Genomic DNA, 16,026 nt, shown 5'->3' on the forward strand with positions numbered 1-16,026 from the left:
GGATTTCTTATTATTTCAACTTAATTATTTCAACTTCTTCTCAGGTTCAATATTCCTTTTATATTTTTATTTATTCTAATGCTTTTATTCGTATCTGACTCATGTTACCAATTTGGCTTATGAATTCTTCGTATTTAGATTTGAATGTTTTATTTAATATAAATTGAGGTATTTCAGATTTGACTTTGCTTTGCTTTATTTATATGAATGCTTTTAATTTAATTTAGATTTTTCCCTTTTGACTTTGGTTGATTAATTGGTAACTCTTGAGTTATCAAACTCATCGTGATTGATAATTGTTATTTTTGCTAATTGAATTGAATTCCACTAACTCTAGTCCTTTCTTAGGAATTGACTAGGACTTGAGGATCTAACTAATTAGTCCACTTGACTTTCCCTTGCTTTAGTAAAGGTTAACTAAGTGGGATTAAAACTCAATTCTCATCACCATTGATAAGGATAACTAGGATAGGACTTCCAATTTTCATACCTTGCCAAGAGTTTCATTAGATATTAATTTATTAATTCCTGCAATTTATTTTTCCTTGTTCAAACCTTTCAAAACCCAAAATTCTACCTTTTCCATAGCTAATAATAAGTCATACCTCCCTGCAATTCCTTGAGAAGACGACCCGAGATTTAAATACTCGGTTATCAATTTTATTGGGTTTGCTTAAGTGACAAACAAAACTTTTGTACGAAAGGATTCTCTGTTGGTTTAGAAACTATACTTACAATGCGAATATATTTGTGAATTTCTTTACCGATAGAAAATCAGTTCGTCATAGACTTTCTTGAATCAAGATCCCCAGCCATATCCGCATCTGTGTAACCATCCAACACAGGTTGGCCACTCCCAAAGCATAAACAAAATCTGGAAGTACCATTAAGGTATCTGAGAATCCACTTCACTGCTTGCTAGTGTTCCTTGCCAAGATTAGAGAGAAACCGACTAACAACTCCAACTGCATGAGCAATATCCGGCCTGGTGCAAACCATAGCATACATCAAACTTCCAACTGCAGATGCATATGAAATCTTCTTCATTTCTTCTTTCTCTTTCTCACTTGTAGGACATTACTGCGAACTCAGCTTGAAATGACTAGCAAGTGGAGTACTAACAGGTTTGGAATTACTCATGCTAAACCTCTCTAAAACCTTCTCAATATACTTCTGCTGTGACAACCACAATTTCCCATTCTTCCTGTCACGAGTGATACTCATACCAAGGATTTTCTTTGTTGGACCCAAATCCTTCATAGCAAAGGATTTGTTTAAGTCTTTCTTAAGACTTTCAATCTTCTTAGTGTCATGACCAAGAATCAACATGTCATCAACATAAAGCAAGAGAATTATAAAATCACCATCAGAGAATTTCTTAACATATACGCAATGATCAGAAGAAGTCTTACTATACCCATGACCTTCCATGACGGAATGAAACTTTGTGTACCACTGCCTTGGTGCTTGCTTCAAACCATATAAGCTCTTCTTCAACTTGCATACAAGGTGCTCCTTTCCTTTAACCTCGAAAGTCTCTGGTTGCTCCATATAGATTTCTTTATCTATGTCACCGTGAAGGAATGTAGTCTTCACATCAAGCTGCTCAACCTCTAAATTCAAGCTAGCCGCCAATCCAAGCACAACTTGAATAGAGGACATCTTCACAATTGGAGAGAAAATCTCTTCAAAATCAATACCTTTCTTTTGCTCAAAGCCTTTCACAACTAATCGAGCTTTGTACCTTGGCCATGAGACATTTTCATCCGCTTTCAATTTGAACACCCATTTATTCTTGAATGCTCTCTTACCCTTCGGCAACTTCACCAATTCAAAAGTATGATTCTCATGCAAGGATTTCATTTCTTCTTGCATGGCCTTCAACCAATCTTCCTTATGCTCATCAGACATAGCTTCCTGGTAGCTCTCTGGCTCCCCAGTCTCAATGTTCATCACATACTCATGAGGAGAGTATTTCTGATAAGGATGACGCTCTCTAGTAGATCTTCTCAATTCAGGTTCAACTGGTGGTTCAAGTGGAACTTCAACATCTGGCACCTCAGGTTGAGGTGTAGGTTCATCATGCAAATCATCACCATCATTATCAACTTGTACATCTCCCACATCAACAGGAGGTCTAGTGGAAGGACCAGGTTCATCATCAGCAGAACGTCTAACAGTTATTGTTGGCTTATCTGTCTTCTCAAGGTCTTCAATAGTTTGGTCTTAAAGAAAAATCACATCTCGACTTCTAATTATCTTCTTGCTCACCGAATCCCATAATCTATAATCAAAGTCTTCGTGACCATAACCCATGAAGATACACTGCTTTGACTTTCTATCCAATTTGGACCTTTCATCTCTTGGAATGTAAATAAAAGCCCTACAGCCAAACACTCATAAGTGACTAGAGGAGACATCTTTCCCTCTCCAAACTTTCTCTGGAACATCACCATTAAGTGGAACTGAAGGAGAAAGGTTGATCAAATCCACTGCAGTCTTCATTGCTTCACCCCAAAAGGATTTAGGCAACTTTGCATGAGAGAGCATACACCTGACTCTATCATTGATAGTGCGATTCATTCTCTCTGCAACTCTATTATGTTGAGAAGTCTTAGGAACTGTCTTCTCAAGTTTGATCCCATGTCCTTTATAATACTCTTCAAATGGACCCCTGTATTCACCACCATTATCTGCTCGAACACATTTCAATTTCCTTCCTGTTTCTCTTTCAACACTTGCAGAAAGTGTTTGAAGATACCGAGCACCTGGTCTTTAGATTTCAAAACAAAAGTCCACACTTTTCGAGAATAATCATCAATAAAAGTAACAAAATATGATGCACCACCTAGTGTCTTAGGATCCATAGTGCAAACATCAGTGTGAACTAAATCTAAAACATGTGATCTCCTATGAGGTCCAGAATTACGAAATGATACTCTAGCATGCTTTCCAAGAAAACAATGAGTGCAAGTATTTAAAGTCGTACCTTTCACGGGAAGTGAGTGCTTCTTGGCTAAGACGCTTAGTCCTTTCTCACTCAAGTGACCAAGACGTATATGCCACAAATCAGAAGAGGAATCATTAGCTACATTCACATCTTTTTTGCACAACTTTGCTTGCAACCGGTAGAAAGTAGTGAGATTATTGTCTTCTCTAGCAACAATGAGAGCCCCTTTGGTAATCTTGCATTTTTCACTACCAAAGGAAGTGCAATACCCCTCTTGATCCAATGCCTTCACTGAAATAAGATTGAACCGCATATCTGGCGCATGCCTAACATTCTTCAACTGAAACTTGCATCCCATGTTGGTTTCAAGCCACAAATCACCCATACCAATGATATCACACACTCCTTTATCTCCCAATTTGATCTTGCCAAAATTTTCAGCAGTATAGGAAGTAAAAAATTCATGCCTCGGAGTGATATGACATGAGCCACCAGAGTCCATAATCCAAGTGGAATAATCACAGACAAGATTCACATAATTTTTATCATATGTGATAAGAACATCTTCATAAACAATAGCAACAGTCTTTTTATCACTATCTTTACCTTTGTCTTCGTTTCTTTCCCTTGATTGTTCTCTTTTCAAGAACCTACAATACCTCTTGATATGCCCCGTCTTTCCACAATGGTGACAAATGAACTCTTTTCTTGGCTTGTACTTTCCTCTTGACTTGCTTCAACTCTCTGACTCGTCAGAACTGTGAGGTTTTCTACTTTGACTTCTCCTCCATGACTCTGAAATAAGTGCTTCTGACTGTGAGGAGGCATTAGTCAAACCTCGCTCTCTTCTTCTGTCTTCTTCATTCAACATGCTCTCTTTAACCATTGCTAACGTTAACTTCCCATTTGGAGCTGAGTTAGTCAGTGTCACAACCAGATTTGGTTTTAGATTGTGAAATATTGCTGCATTTTTTGTCTTCCATATAGCCCAGATCATGTGCCCCATGCTGCTCCATCTGTCATCCCCCTCTTCTTTGCTCCCTTCCTTGATAATACTTTCTGCTTGCATTAGCTCTTCCCATCCTGAAGGACGAATGCTACTTTCAACTGGATCATTTATCTTCATTCTTGCTGGTATCGTGAAAAGATATTATCATTCCACTTTTAATAATATAACTTAAATTTGATAAAGTTTTTGTTATAAATGTGATTTTTATTTTGAAAAAAAAGGTATTTTCTAAATAAAAATGACATTATCAATTTGAGAGTATCATAATAAAAAATGCTATTTGTTTTATTTGATGGAACTAGTTAGTAGTTAGCAGTGACCTGGTTGAAGGTGAGAACACGGGTCAATTCCATGAATTTCAGGTTATTAATTTATCGTATTATTGTCTTAAGTAAAGCATAAAGTCAGTATTTTGCTTCTGTCCTTGATGGTGGCGTAGTCCTGCTATTGTTATTAATTAAATTCAAATATAAGATTCAGAGTATTTTAACCACTCTTTCTATTCTTGCCTTTTTCCTTTAATTACTTGCATTAGATATAGAGGTAGCATACTTAGCATGAAAACTTGCAGGTACCTTGTGCATTTGGGCTATGAGGTAACATATGTGCGGAATTTCACTGAAGTTGATGACAAGGTAACCCCTTTCACCCTTCGTTAGTATTAATATTGAAAAGTTTTCTTTGTAATCCAAAATATAACTGCATGCTTCTGTTTCTGTCAATTATAATTTGTTTTATGTGATTTTAAAAAGTTAGCTATGTATTTGTGTATATTTATGTATTTTTTCAACAAAAGAATGAGTAAGCAAAACTATTAAATTTATCATAATAGAATAATTAAATTTGTTATAGTTGAGTAATAAAATTTATTTATATCAGCTTAGTCATTATTTACAAACAGTAAATACTTTTTTTTTAATGAGTGATTTTTGATATGTATGTAGCATGATCATTTAACACATCGATTAATTCTCTCGTTATGTGTTAGGCGAACATTGGTCATGGAATATTTTCTATGTCTAAGATGGGATTCAAACTTCCAACTTCTTAGTTAAAGAATCATAATAAGTAATCAGATTACACTTATGTGGTTAAATAATTAAGAACTTTAACTATGTGAGTTAGAAACTGAAACAAAAAGAGTTGAGAACCTATGTTTGGTGTTAAATGTGTGGTTTCAATAGCATTATTCTACCTAGAAAAAGAAAATAGGGACTTAAAAGGATGTGGCAATATGCATGATAACATGTAGTAAAGGACTAAAGAGATTTTTCTTTCTGTTTTTTTTAATGCTCAAAAGGGGGATTTAGTAATAGTTTCCTTCTTTCTACTGTGCTTAACTGCTTATCCATTTTTTTAGTACATAAATTTTCTTTTGGGATAACTGAGGCAACTCTATTGCCAACCAGTGTGTGGTTTTGACCCTGTTTGGGTAGCAATACAAGCAAATTTATATAATGTTGGGCAGTTGCAATTTTTAACACATATTCTGATCTGTATTGTTTGGGTGGGTGCTAAAAAGTCTTGTTTTCTTAAGCAGCAACATGCAACTGAGAAAACAACATTAGAGAATAAGGTTGATGTGATGTAAAAAGAAGTAGATGAACTAAAATCGCTTGTTAAGATGATGCTGTAACAAAAAAGGTCAAGAGTGGACCTTGACATGTTAGCTGCTTAATTAGGAAGCACTTTAGGCAATCCGAACAATGATGCGCATGAAGAGGTATTATTTGTTGTTAAAGTTTCTATATGTTATCATATCTTAAATAACGGTTGATTATTATGATGTTGATTCAATTGTTTTGTGTATCTAAATAGAAGAATGTTATAATATATATGTTTGTCCTCTCTCTCTCAAACATTTTTATTTAACATTATTAGTATTAAAGATGTGTAGTTTTATATTTGATTTATTTATTTTTTTTGTTTACAGGAAAACTATGTTGAAGGAAAAATCGAACTTGATTAAGGTCAAATTTTTAAAAGCAAATGTTATAGAGTAAAAGTCATGAACTTGTGGACATGATGACTATTTGCTACTTAGCTATTTCAACTCTCTTTTGTTATTATATTTTTTGCAAACTTAGATGATATTGTGGATCTTACAACAATTTTTATAAGTTAAATTTGATGGGAAATGTTCAATTATTTTTCTTTAGTGACTTGATTCAAATAGTTTAGATTATTTATTGACACTAAATAATTAAAAAAAAAACTGAAATTAATTTCATTCATGAGAAAACTATTGTAAACGAAAAATTATATATTACAAAAAAATCGTTTTCAATAGTTACAAAAGACAATGGTGTTAAAACCATTGTCAAAGATGACTACATAATAAAACCGTTGTCAAAACACGACTCCAACAGTAACGTTTTAAAACCGTTGCCGAAAACGATATCAACTGTAACGTTTTAAAACCGTTGTCATAGATGGCTATAAACTGGCAACGGTTAAAAAACCGTTGCCAAAACCTGGCACCAACGGTAACGGTTTAAAACCGTTGGCTATGTGAATAATAAAACGACAACAGTTTAAAACCGTTGCCTATCCAGTTACGGTTTTAAACCGTTGTCATGTTAATAGGAATGGTTCGAAACCGTTGCTTATTGAGTAACGGATCAAAACCGTTGTTTAAAATTTTTCGTCAAAACCGTTGTCTTAGGCACTAACTGTGGCAACGGTTTTTCTGTTACCGTTGCCTTAGGTAAAAAACCGTTGCCTTTGAGCATTGGTAACGGCCGCATATACCACAGGTCAAAAACCGTTGCCAAAGCGTTGCCTAAAGTTTTGGGAACGGTTTTTCAATCTACGGCAACGGTTTTTGACCGTTGCGAAAAGCCTTGTTTGTTGTAGTGTTCCCAACTATCAGGCAAAGAGCTCAACAACAACAAGGCTTGCAACTCATCATTCAAAGTAATTTCATTATTTGTCAGTTGGTTCACCGTATCCTGAAAAATTCTCAAGTGCTCCGACATTGATTTACCTTCAACATACTTCATATTGACAAACTTTCTAATCAAGAATGCTTTGTTTTGCACATTCTTCCTCTCATATAACTCCTTCAATTTCTTCCACATCTTTTCAGCATTCGTTTCGGTGTCAACTTGTGAATACACACTAAGATCAAACCATTGCCTAATCAATACAACTGCCTTCCGATTAAGCTTCTTCCATTCAGCATCGGATTTAGTACCTTTGGATTTAGCCCCCTCCACAGGATCATACAAGTCCTTGATATACAACATATCTTCCATGAGGGTATTCCAAATTGAATAATTTTGGGAATTCAATTTGACCATATTTGGTCCATGAGTATTTTCCTCCATTTAATCAGCACAGAGATAAACAACCAGAGCTCTTATACTACTTTGTTGGGAAAACTCAACAAAGGTTCAAAACAAGAACCTGTCTAACAGCGAAAGCACCAAAAATAGTTTTTTCACAACCTGTGTGATTAAATAGGCAATACCAAAGATACTCCAAGCAGCAAATATAATGGCAAAAATTAAATAATCAAACACCAGAATTTTAACGTGGGAAAACCCGCAAAAGAGGGACAAAAAACCCACGGAAAATTTTTCACTATCAGAATAATGAGTACACAAATAGTCTTTCTAGTAACACTAGGGCATCTCAACAATCAACAAAATACATCATCAAAACTGATGGAATCAACATAAACCCTCTACAAAGTGGGTATCTCAAATCAGGCAAAAGAGAAGGCAATACAACTAGCAAGTTATATCCTAACGTTCATCTCTACACCAGGAATAACATACTGAAATTTCATAAGAAATGGAGCAAGTTTACCGATTCAATCGGATCAAAGATGGCTTGCCCTTTTCCCCCAAATTCTTCTCCTCTTTGACGCCATGCTCTTTGTTTCCTTCTTTCTTTCTTTTTCAAAAGTGAGAGTTACAATTCTCACTTTCTCTCTCCCCGTGGTTATTTGGCCACATCTTTTTTTATTTTTTTTGTTTTAAAATTGTGGGCCCCACTTAGTTGGAGACCCACCAACAGTTTTTTGATACTATCTAGCTACATTTTTAACTATAGGTTATCCCTCATTAGCAGTCTTTTGGTATTTAGTTTAATGATATGAACAACTTTCTAGCATCTAATCAACTAGCTTGTGTTGCCTTGTTTATCTTTCCAAAATATAATTCATTTTGAGTTACCGTTGGATGGAGTAGATGGCCAAATTTATTTTGCATCTTTTCATGCATGCTAATTTTTAGGGTGTGATAGTTTGAATCAGTCATTTGACTTCCTAATATGTGAATGTATATTGAGTTTTTTTTTTCTTTTTGTTGGGTTAAAACAATCTATATGCTTTTGTTGTCAGACATATTATTGAATACGGGGCACATTTATGGCATAAGAGTCTAGAACACTTGAGATAAAAAAACGTTTAAAATGGCACTTGGTATGGCTAGGGTGACACGATGTGTATTGCATAGGTGGTTCTAGTGATGGGAGTAAAGCACTCTTTGAGTTGCATCCCCCTCCTGTTGTGTCCATCATGCCAACTGATGAAAGTTGCATGGAGAATAGATGAATCAATCTTGAATCTTGACCAAGAGGTTAATCCAATTGTGACGGCGACTAAGACAGTTCACACGAGGACTACAATGATATTTGACTAAGTGAAAAATATGTTAGTCTACATATGTGAAGAGGATCTACCTTTTTTAACTATTGTGATCTTATTTTCGTCAACCCCCTTTAGAGTTGGATGAGAGTTTCTAATGTTAAAAGAGTTATATCATCTAGTTATATCTTTGTCAAACAGATTGTTTAAACTCAGTCATGCTCCCAAAGAGAAGAAGGGTGTGATTCCAAGCTGTTCAAGTTTATTGACCTCTTGCTATAAAATTAGTTAGTTCCAATAAAATGCTGAATTAGCATTATTGCTGCCAATCCATGACCAAGGACTCATGAAAGCTTGAATGCAAGTTGCAAGCCTGTACAGAAGACGATTTTCCTTAACTGAATTGAAATAGAAAAAATCACAATATTTCTCTTCTTTATATAACAATAACGCCTGGCTCAATTCAACAACAATGAAAGAAGCTCAAATATGAGAACTTGCTCATGAAATATGAAAAATATAAAGGGGCATATATAACTCACCACTTTGGGAGGAGGTGGAAGCAAGTGCTAGAAAAAACAACGAATCTTACAAGAACAAGAAGTACAAGCCAAACCCTAAACCTCAATCCTTATGCGAAGAAGAGTGCGGTGCAATAGAACAAAATTGAGGAACACAAGCTCCATGAAGCTAGTGGCAGATGTTGCCCAATATTGTAATGTCGTATAGTGAACCTTTACATACATGCAAAAATAAATAAAAATTCACCAAATCACAAATCGAAACAAAACAATCATCATCATCATACGTTAATTGTAAAATGCACAGAATTAAAATTGCAAATATGTAGAACCTTGAAGATTAACTTGTGCCATGAGAATCCTCTTGATAATTGCGTCAACTTGGAGAGTAGAAGTGTAAGGAGAGTCATGGCACCGAGGAGAATTCCAGAAGAAGCACTCTGTCTGAAACGAATTCACGTGAATTCGATGGAATGAGAAAAAAACGAGATTCGTGAGAATTTGGGTGAAATCGAGAAATTGAATAGAAACAAGTCAGTACCTGGTGTAGAAGAGGGAAGATGAAGAAGCAGCAGGGTCACTAAGGTCTTCCATGATGTTGTCTGAAAAAGGTTTTTCGGTAGCAACCTTATTTAAAATGAGGGCTTCATTGCCAAACTGTCAAATTTTACCATGAGACAATTTTAAATTATTGAAAAATTTGTTATATTTTAATGTAATTTTAATAAATTATTTATAGATTAAATATAAATCATTAGATCTTTTATCAATCTCATCTAATACTTTAATTTTATGGTGCATTAGAATTTTGTGGTCTTAATAGATTTGCATTTGTGAAAAAATATATATAGTTAAAATGTGAAAACATGAAAGTGCGATCTATTGTGTGTTGAAATCTTTTTCTCTTAATTGTTTGCTTTGGATTTTATTATTCCGTTTCTTTATCTTCTCAAGCTTGATAAGAATATTTGAAGACTTCAAAAGGATATTCGTAGGCATTATTACAAGACTTTTATCGGACTCACTCGTGTGAAATTTTGTGTATCAATGTCGTACTACTACCCACTTCAAATGTTTGTTCTTGATTCTACGCCAGTTGGGTTCTCCCATTGACTCGCTAACACATTACCATCAAGAGCTTTGGCCGGTGACAACCAAGGATATACATGTGCCATAAAAAATGTGGAGAGTAACTCCATCCTATAATGTATTTTTTAACGATAAATAATAATCCTTACACAACAACAAAGACAAAAATAATAGTAAATCCCTCCAGTATTTTATCTCATTGTAAATTGGTATCATTTTTTCCATTTGAGGAATGAAAATGAAGGGAATGTTTGATAACATGAAAATATAGGCCTAGAACAATAGTTTAAAACTTAAAAAATGTTGATAAATCATAAAGCCAGTGATGGAGTAAAGCAAAGTAATAACCTGCATATTTTCACTAAAATAATCATCTGATATATTATTGTTTATTACAAAAACGAAAAGGAATCCATCACAGATGTACATATGTTTTTTATTTGTTTGGTTTTTGGATCTAACAAAACAAGTACTTTTGGCCCAAGATAACCAGGACAATTGCCCTAACATGGATCTTAAAGGCTAAAGCCATAACCTAATATACGGATCATACAAAAGGTGGAGGAACCTAAGAGGGAAACACCCTCCAAATCAAACTTATGAATTCAAGTCCAAAAAAACCCTTATGAATTGGATCCAAACCCAAGAAAAGAAAAGAAAAGAAACTATGTTTCAATTGCACGAATTGCATTTCGTGTGGTTGAGTCCCTCCCCCCACCCCACCCCTTCCCTCTTCTCTCTTCTCAAACTAGAAAAAAAAAAGAGAAAACTAAAGAACACAAAAAGAAAAAAAAAAGAAAACTATGTTTGGTGTGAGAAGGAGAAGCAGCTCAAATTAGTATTTGGAATGTATACTACGAATTTCTGATATGTAAGCTTAGGAAGTAGGAACATGACAATGACGAGGCAGAGGCAGAGGCAAAGGGAAAGGTTGATTCTCCCTGCCTTTGTTTACTTAGGACGTACCTTGTTATTATAACAACAGGGACAAACAGCTTAATCCACAAGATTCCACTACCTAACCCTTTTTTTTGTTTCAATCTCAAGTCAGAACTCATTATTCAATTCATTTTGACAACCTCCACCACCAATTGATTGTTGACACAAAAACTATATTAGCCAATTTAATTTATGCATAATATTTTTTTAAGATTATAAATGAAATAACCACTTAGATTATGTCTAATTTTGAAAGCAAATTTGGGCCGTTAATAGGGGTGGCAAGCGGGGAAACCGCCCTGCTGCGCCAGAAGCTCGCCCGCTCAATCTAGTGAGGCGGTCCTATAATCTCACTCCGTCCCGCCTAACTGCGGGGTGGCGGGCTAGCGGGCTAAGCCCGCCAAAGCGCCTTTTTTTATTATTAACTACTAAATAATATATATAATTTCACAACCATATTAATAAATTTATAATTTCTAAAGGCATAAAAAATTATATTTTTTATATTCACAAACATTAAAGTCTTTGTAATTATAAATATTCTCTCCAAAGTAAAATAAACATAATTCAAAACATAATTATAAATATTGTCTTCAAAGCAACATAAACATAAATCCAAAACACTCAATTTTCATCTTCATATTCTTGTAAGTTGGGTTGGGAGATGTTGGGTTTTGGCAAAAAAATTACAAAAATACCCCCTTACAAGAAAAAAACTAAGCTCGGCGGGGAAACCCGCTAAGACCTGCGGTTTAAGCGGTGCGGATTAGGCGGGATTTTACTCTTTGGCGGTCCCAATTTCCCAGCCCAATCCACCTTTTTTGGCGGGTTACGCGGGCCGGCCCGACGGGTTTAGCCCCGTTTGCCATCTCTAGCCGTTAAGGATGACCTTAAATTACGTTCGGCACGAGCGATATATCCCGTTTTGTGTGTGTGGGGGTGGTAATGATTGTTGATCCATTCATCCAGAGACAGAAGGCAAACGATCTAACGGTGAGGGTTGCAAAAGGTATATATACGAACATACTATGAGGGAGAGGGAGAGTGATGTGCACTATGTAGCACGTGGATGCATCCAGAGATCACGTGCACCAATAATTTTCATTTTTCAGGTCTGCGGTCCAACCAGCCAACCTATCATAGTTGTAAAAATCAGACTAGACCAACTGGTTCTACCAAAAAATCAGTGAATTAGATCTCCAACCGGTCCGGTTTAAAGATCGTTTAAAGTAAAAAAATCGGTCAAGTCGATAAAACTGGTAGAAAATTGGTCCAATTAAACCGTTTAAAAAAAATTCTAAAATTAATGAAGATGTAGTTTGAATCAGGGTACTCCTTGTAGTGCATGCTCCCTTGCCATTAAGCTACGGTATCCATTGTTATTTTATATGCTAATTAATTATATTTTTTATTAATTACAATATAATTATTTTTTAATGATTATATGGTATTATTAATATTTTTTCAGTAAATACACATAGTATATAACAATATAATAAATATAAAAATATTTTAATATAAAAATAAAATAAAAAATCTTTTTATCATAAAAAATACTAAAACTTTATATATTTATTGAATAATAACCGAGCTATAACTTGTTAATTATAATTTGTTGAAACTTAATTGTTTTTAAAATATTTTTTAAGATATGTATTTTAAATTTTAATTTTAGGTTTTTACTATTTTTTATTTTTTATTTATATAGGATCAGTTTTACTAGTTCAACTAATGACTCATCGATTGAACCAATGAACCAATAGAATAACTGATTTAATTACCGGTTCAATTCTTACAACTATACAATCCATAGTTGTAAGAACCGAAACGAACTGGTCAGTTCAACCAGAAAACCAGTGAACCGGTCATATAGCTGGTCTGGTTGAATTATCTAACTGTATAAAAAAAAGAACCGGTGAGAATCAATTTGGACTGGCCAATTTTAGCAAAATTGGTCAATCAGCGGTTTAAATAATCCGACCAATTTTGCTGATATTTTTTAAAAGAAAGAAAACCTTAATCTCTTTTCCAGCCTTACTCTCTCTCTCTCTTAAGTCTCAATTTCACTCGAGATCAGTTTGAATTGACTTTTAAAAACAATATTTATTTTTCTCATTTTTTTTTAAAAAAATTTTAACAGACAAAAATTATTTTATATTTGAATAGGTCTTTTAAAAAGAGTTTTTAAGTATTAAAAACATCTTTTGTTTCTGTTTGCTTTTAGGCATTATTAGTTTAAAAAAAAACAAATGATTTATTATTTTATTAAAAGTATTTTTTTCCTTTAATTGTTATGAGGTTGTTACTAATTATAATATTTTTTAGAACATTTATCCATTTTGGTTTTCAAAGAATTTTGAACCAGACATTCTAGTCCCAACTAAAATTAATTACTCGATTGGTCTCTAACAATTAACTTCGTCAGTCACTTAGATTCTTTGCTCGTCAACTCTAATGGAAGACAAAACAGTCCCTGAAAACTCTAACAGGGGACAAAATGGTCCCTGATATCCTCTGTTTGGAAACGACACTATTCTCTCCCAATTTTCATCATATCTCGCATGACACTAACAGTCTAACACTGTAACTTTAAGCTACACAATGCGCACTCTACAACTTCAATGTTTACTAGAAGAAAAATCCTCAACTTGTTCTCAACCTATTCATACTCAGGAAACTAATGACTATGTCTCTCAAGTACTTGTCGTCTTCAATGGATCCCATGAATTTAGACAGCTAGTCTAATGTGTTAAGATTTGTAATCGTCGTCGCCATCTCCCTCCTCCTCTGCCCTATCATCATGATTACACTGTCCACCACTCCGAGCACTTTCTTCAACTTTTTCTCTGAACTAATGTTCAGTAATCGCTTCAGTTTTCATATGAGCGACAACGCGCAACATTGCTCATTGTATTTATAGCTTGGATATGAGGTCGAAGTTGTCTGCCAACTTGGACTCCAGAAAATAATGAATGAAGCACTCGGGATCTATTTCAAATGAGAATTTACATATAATATCAAAGAAAAATCTTCTCATAATATTCTAATGTCCAACAATCTATTGCTTGTCGGAGAGTGGAGAAAGGTAGTTGTGAAACTTGGTCTTGAGGATGTGGTGGACATTGTCGGAGGTTGGAGGTGATGTTGTTATCGAGAACGTGGAAGTGGTTGCTTCTGATGGGTAAAGTGCGGAGGAGGTGGTATACCAGTTACAGAGATTTAGGGAGTGTGTGGTCCATGATATGTTGAGGTAGGTGTGATGTGCGTGGCAGTTACACCATGGCTTGATCTTGGAGTTGAAGAGGAGGAAAGAAAATATGAAAAAGAATATTGTGAAGATGAAGAAGAAGAGTATGAATGTTAGGGTTATACGAGATATGATGAAAATTAGGAAAGAACAGTATCGTTTTCAAACAAAGGGGTTAGGGATCATTTTGTCTCCAGTTAGAGTTGTCAGGGATTATTTTGTCTTCCGTTAGAGTTGACGGAGTTAAGGACCTAACTGACCGACGGAATTAATTGTTAGAGACTAATCAAGTAATTAATTTTAGTTGAAAACTAAAGTGTCTGATTCGAAATTCTTTGAGAACCAAAATGGGTAAATATTCTATTTTTTAACTGTCTCAGTTAATTTTCTCATGATTCTGATTCTATTATATATATATATATATATATATATATATATATAATTGGGACTAGTTTTTTCATGATTGTTATTGTTTAGTAGGGCTGGCAATGGGTAGGATAGAGAAGGGTTTGGACTCTACCCTAACCCTACCCGCGGGTTGAAAATTTTATTAAAACTCTACCCTACCCTACCCGCGGGTCAAGAATCTCTCAACCCTAACTCTACCCGCACCCTAAAGTTCTAAACCCTACCCTACCCTACCCTACCCGCAGAAATATCAAATTTTTTCAAAGTAAATATAAAATTCAATCATTTCAAATTTTATACATATTAATAACATAAAAAATAAAAAATTAATGCTCTAAATTACTAAATTAACTAACTAATTTAGTAGTTGATCACTTATTGTAAGTCATTACATAAGGGAGGTTGTGGGTTCAACTCTCACTTCCTTCACTATATACCTATTTTTTAATAAAATATGTGTTATATATGAGATGCGGGTAGGGTAGGGTAGGGTACACCCTAAACCCGTACCCTACCCTACCCGCAGGCATACCGGACCGTACCCTACCCTACCCGCAGCGGATCGGGTAGCCTACCCTACCCGAGCGGGTTAGACCGGGTTGGGTACCCGCAGGTAGGGTATGAATTGCCAGCCCTATTGTTTAGAGTTAATTTGTGTTATGTGATTGTTGTTTTGAAATGTGAATTATTGTTTGATGCAGTTATTTTAGAAATATGCATATATATTTGTTTAGAGAAAAATTCAAAATAGCTCCTGACAATTATCTCGAAAGACATCGAGGCTCTTGAAAAAAAAAACTCAACCCAACCCCTGACAATTACCTCGAAAGGACAACAAGGTTCTTGTGCCAAAAAAAGTCAATGTTATTTTTTTTGGTACAGGGACTAATCAGTCCCAAAAAAAAATATCAGGACCAGATTGGGTGTTTTTTTTCTTTGGGGCCTCGTTGTCCTTTCGAAGTAATTGTTAGGGGTCGGGTGGGGTATTCACTCTATTGTTTATGATGTTATTGTTTATCTGCGTTTAAACAGGTTTTATTGATTATTTTATATTTTTTATCTATAACAATATATAATGGCAATACATAGGTTCGGTGTCCAAGATTTCATTTCAATATTACCCTTTCTAATTAACTTCTCCACTTAACGTCAGTTATTCATCTCTTTAAAATTCCCATAAATTTCTTTCACCTTATTATAGCAACTTTGCACTTCTTTCTAATATTACCCTTTCGAATTAACTTCTTTCTCTACTTAACGTAAGTTATT

Source organism: Arachis ipaensis, chromosome B7 (genome assembly GCF_059453495.1).
Source record: "Arachis ipaensis isolate K30076 ecotype BB chromosome B7, ASM5945349v1, whole genome shotgun sequence".
Taxonomy (NCBI): domain Eukaryota; kingdom Viridiplantae; phylum Streptophyta; class Magnoliopsida; order Fabales; family Fabaceae; genus Arachis; species Arachis ipaensis.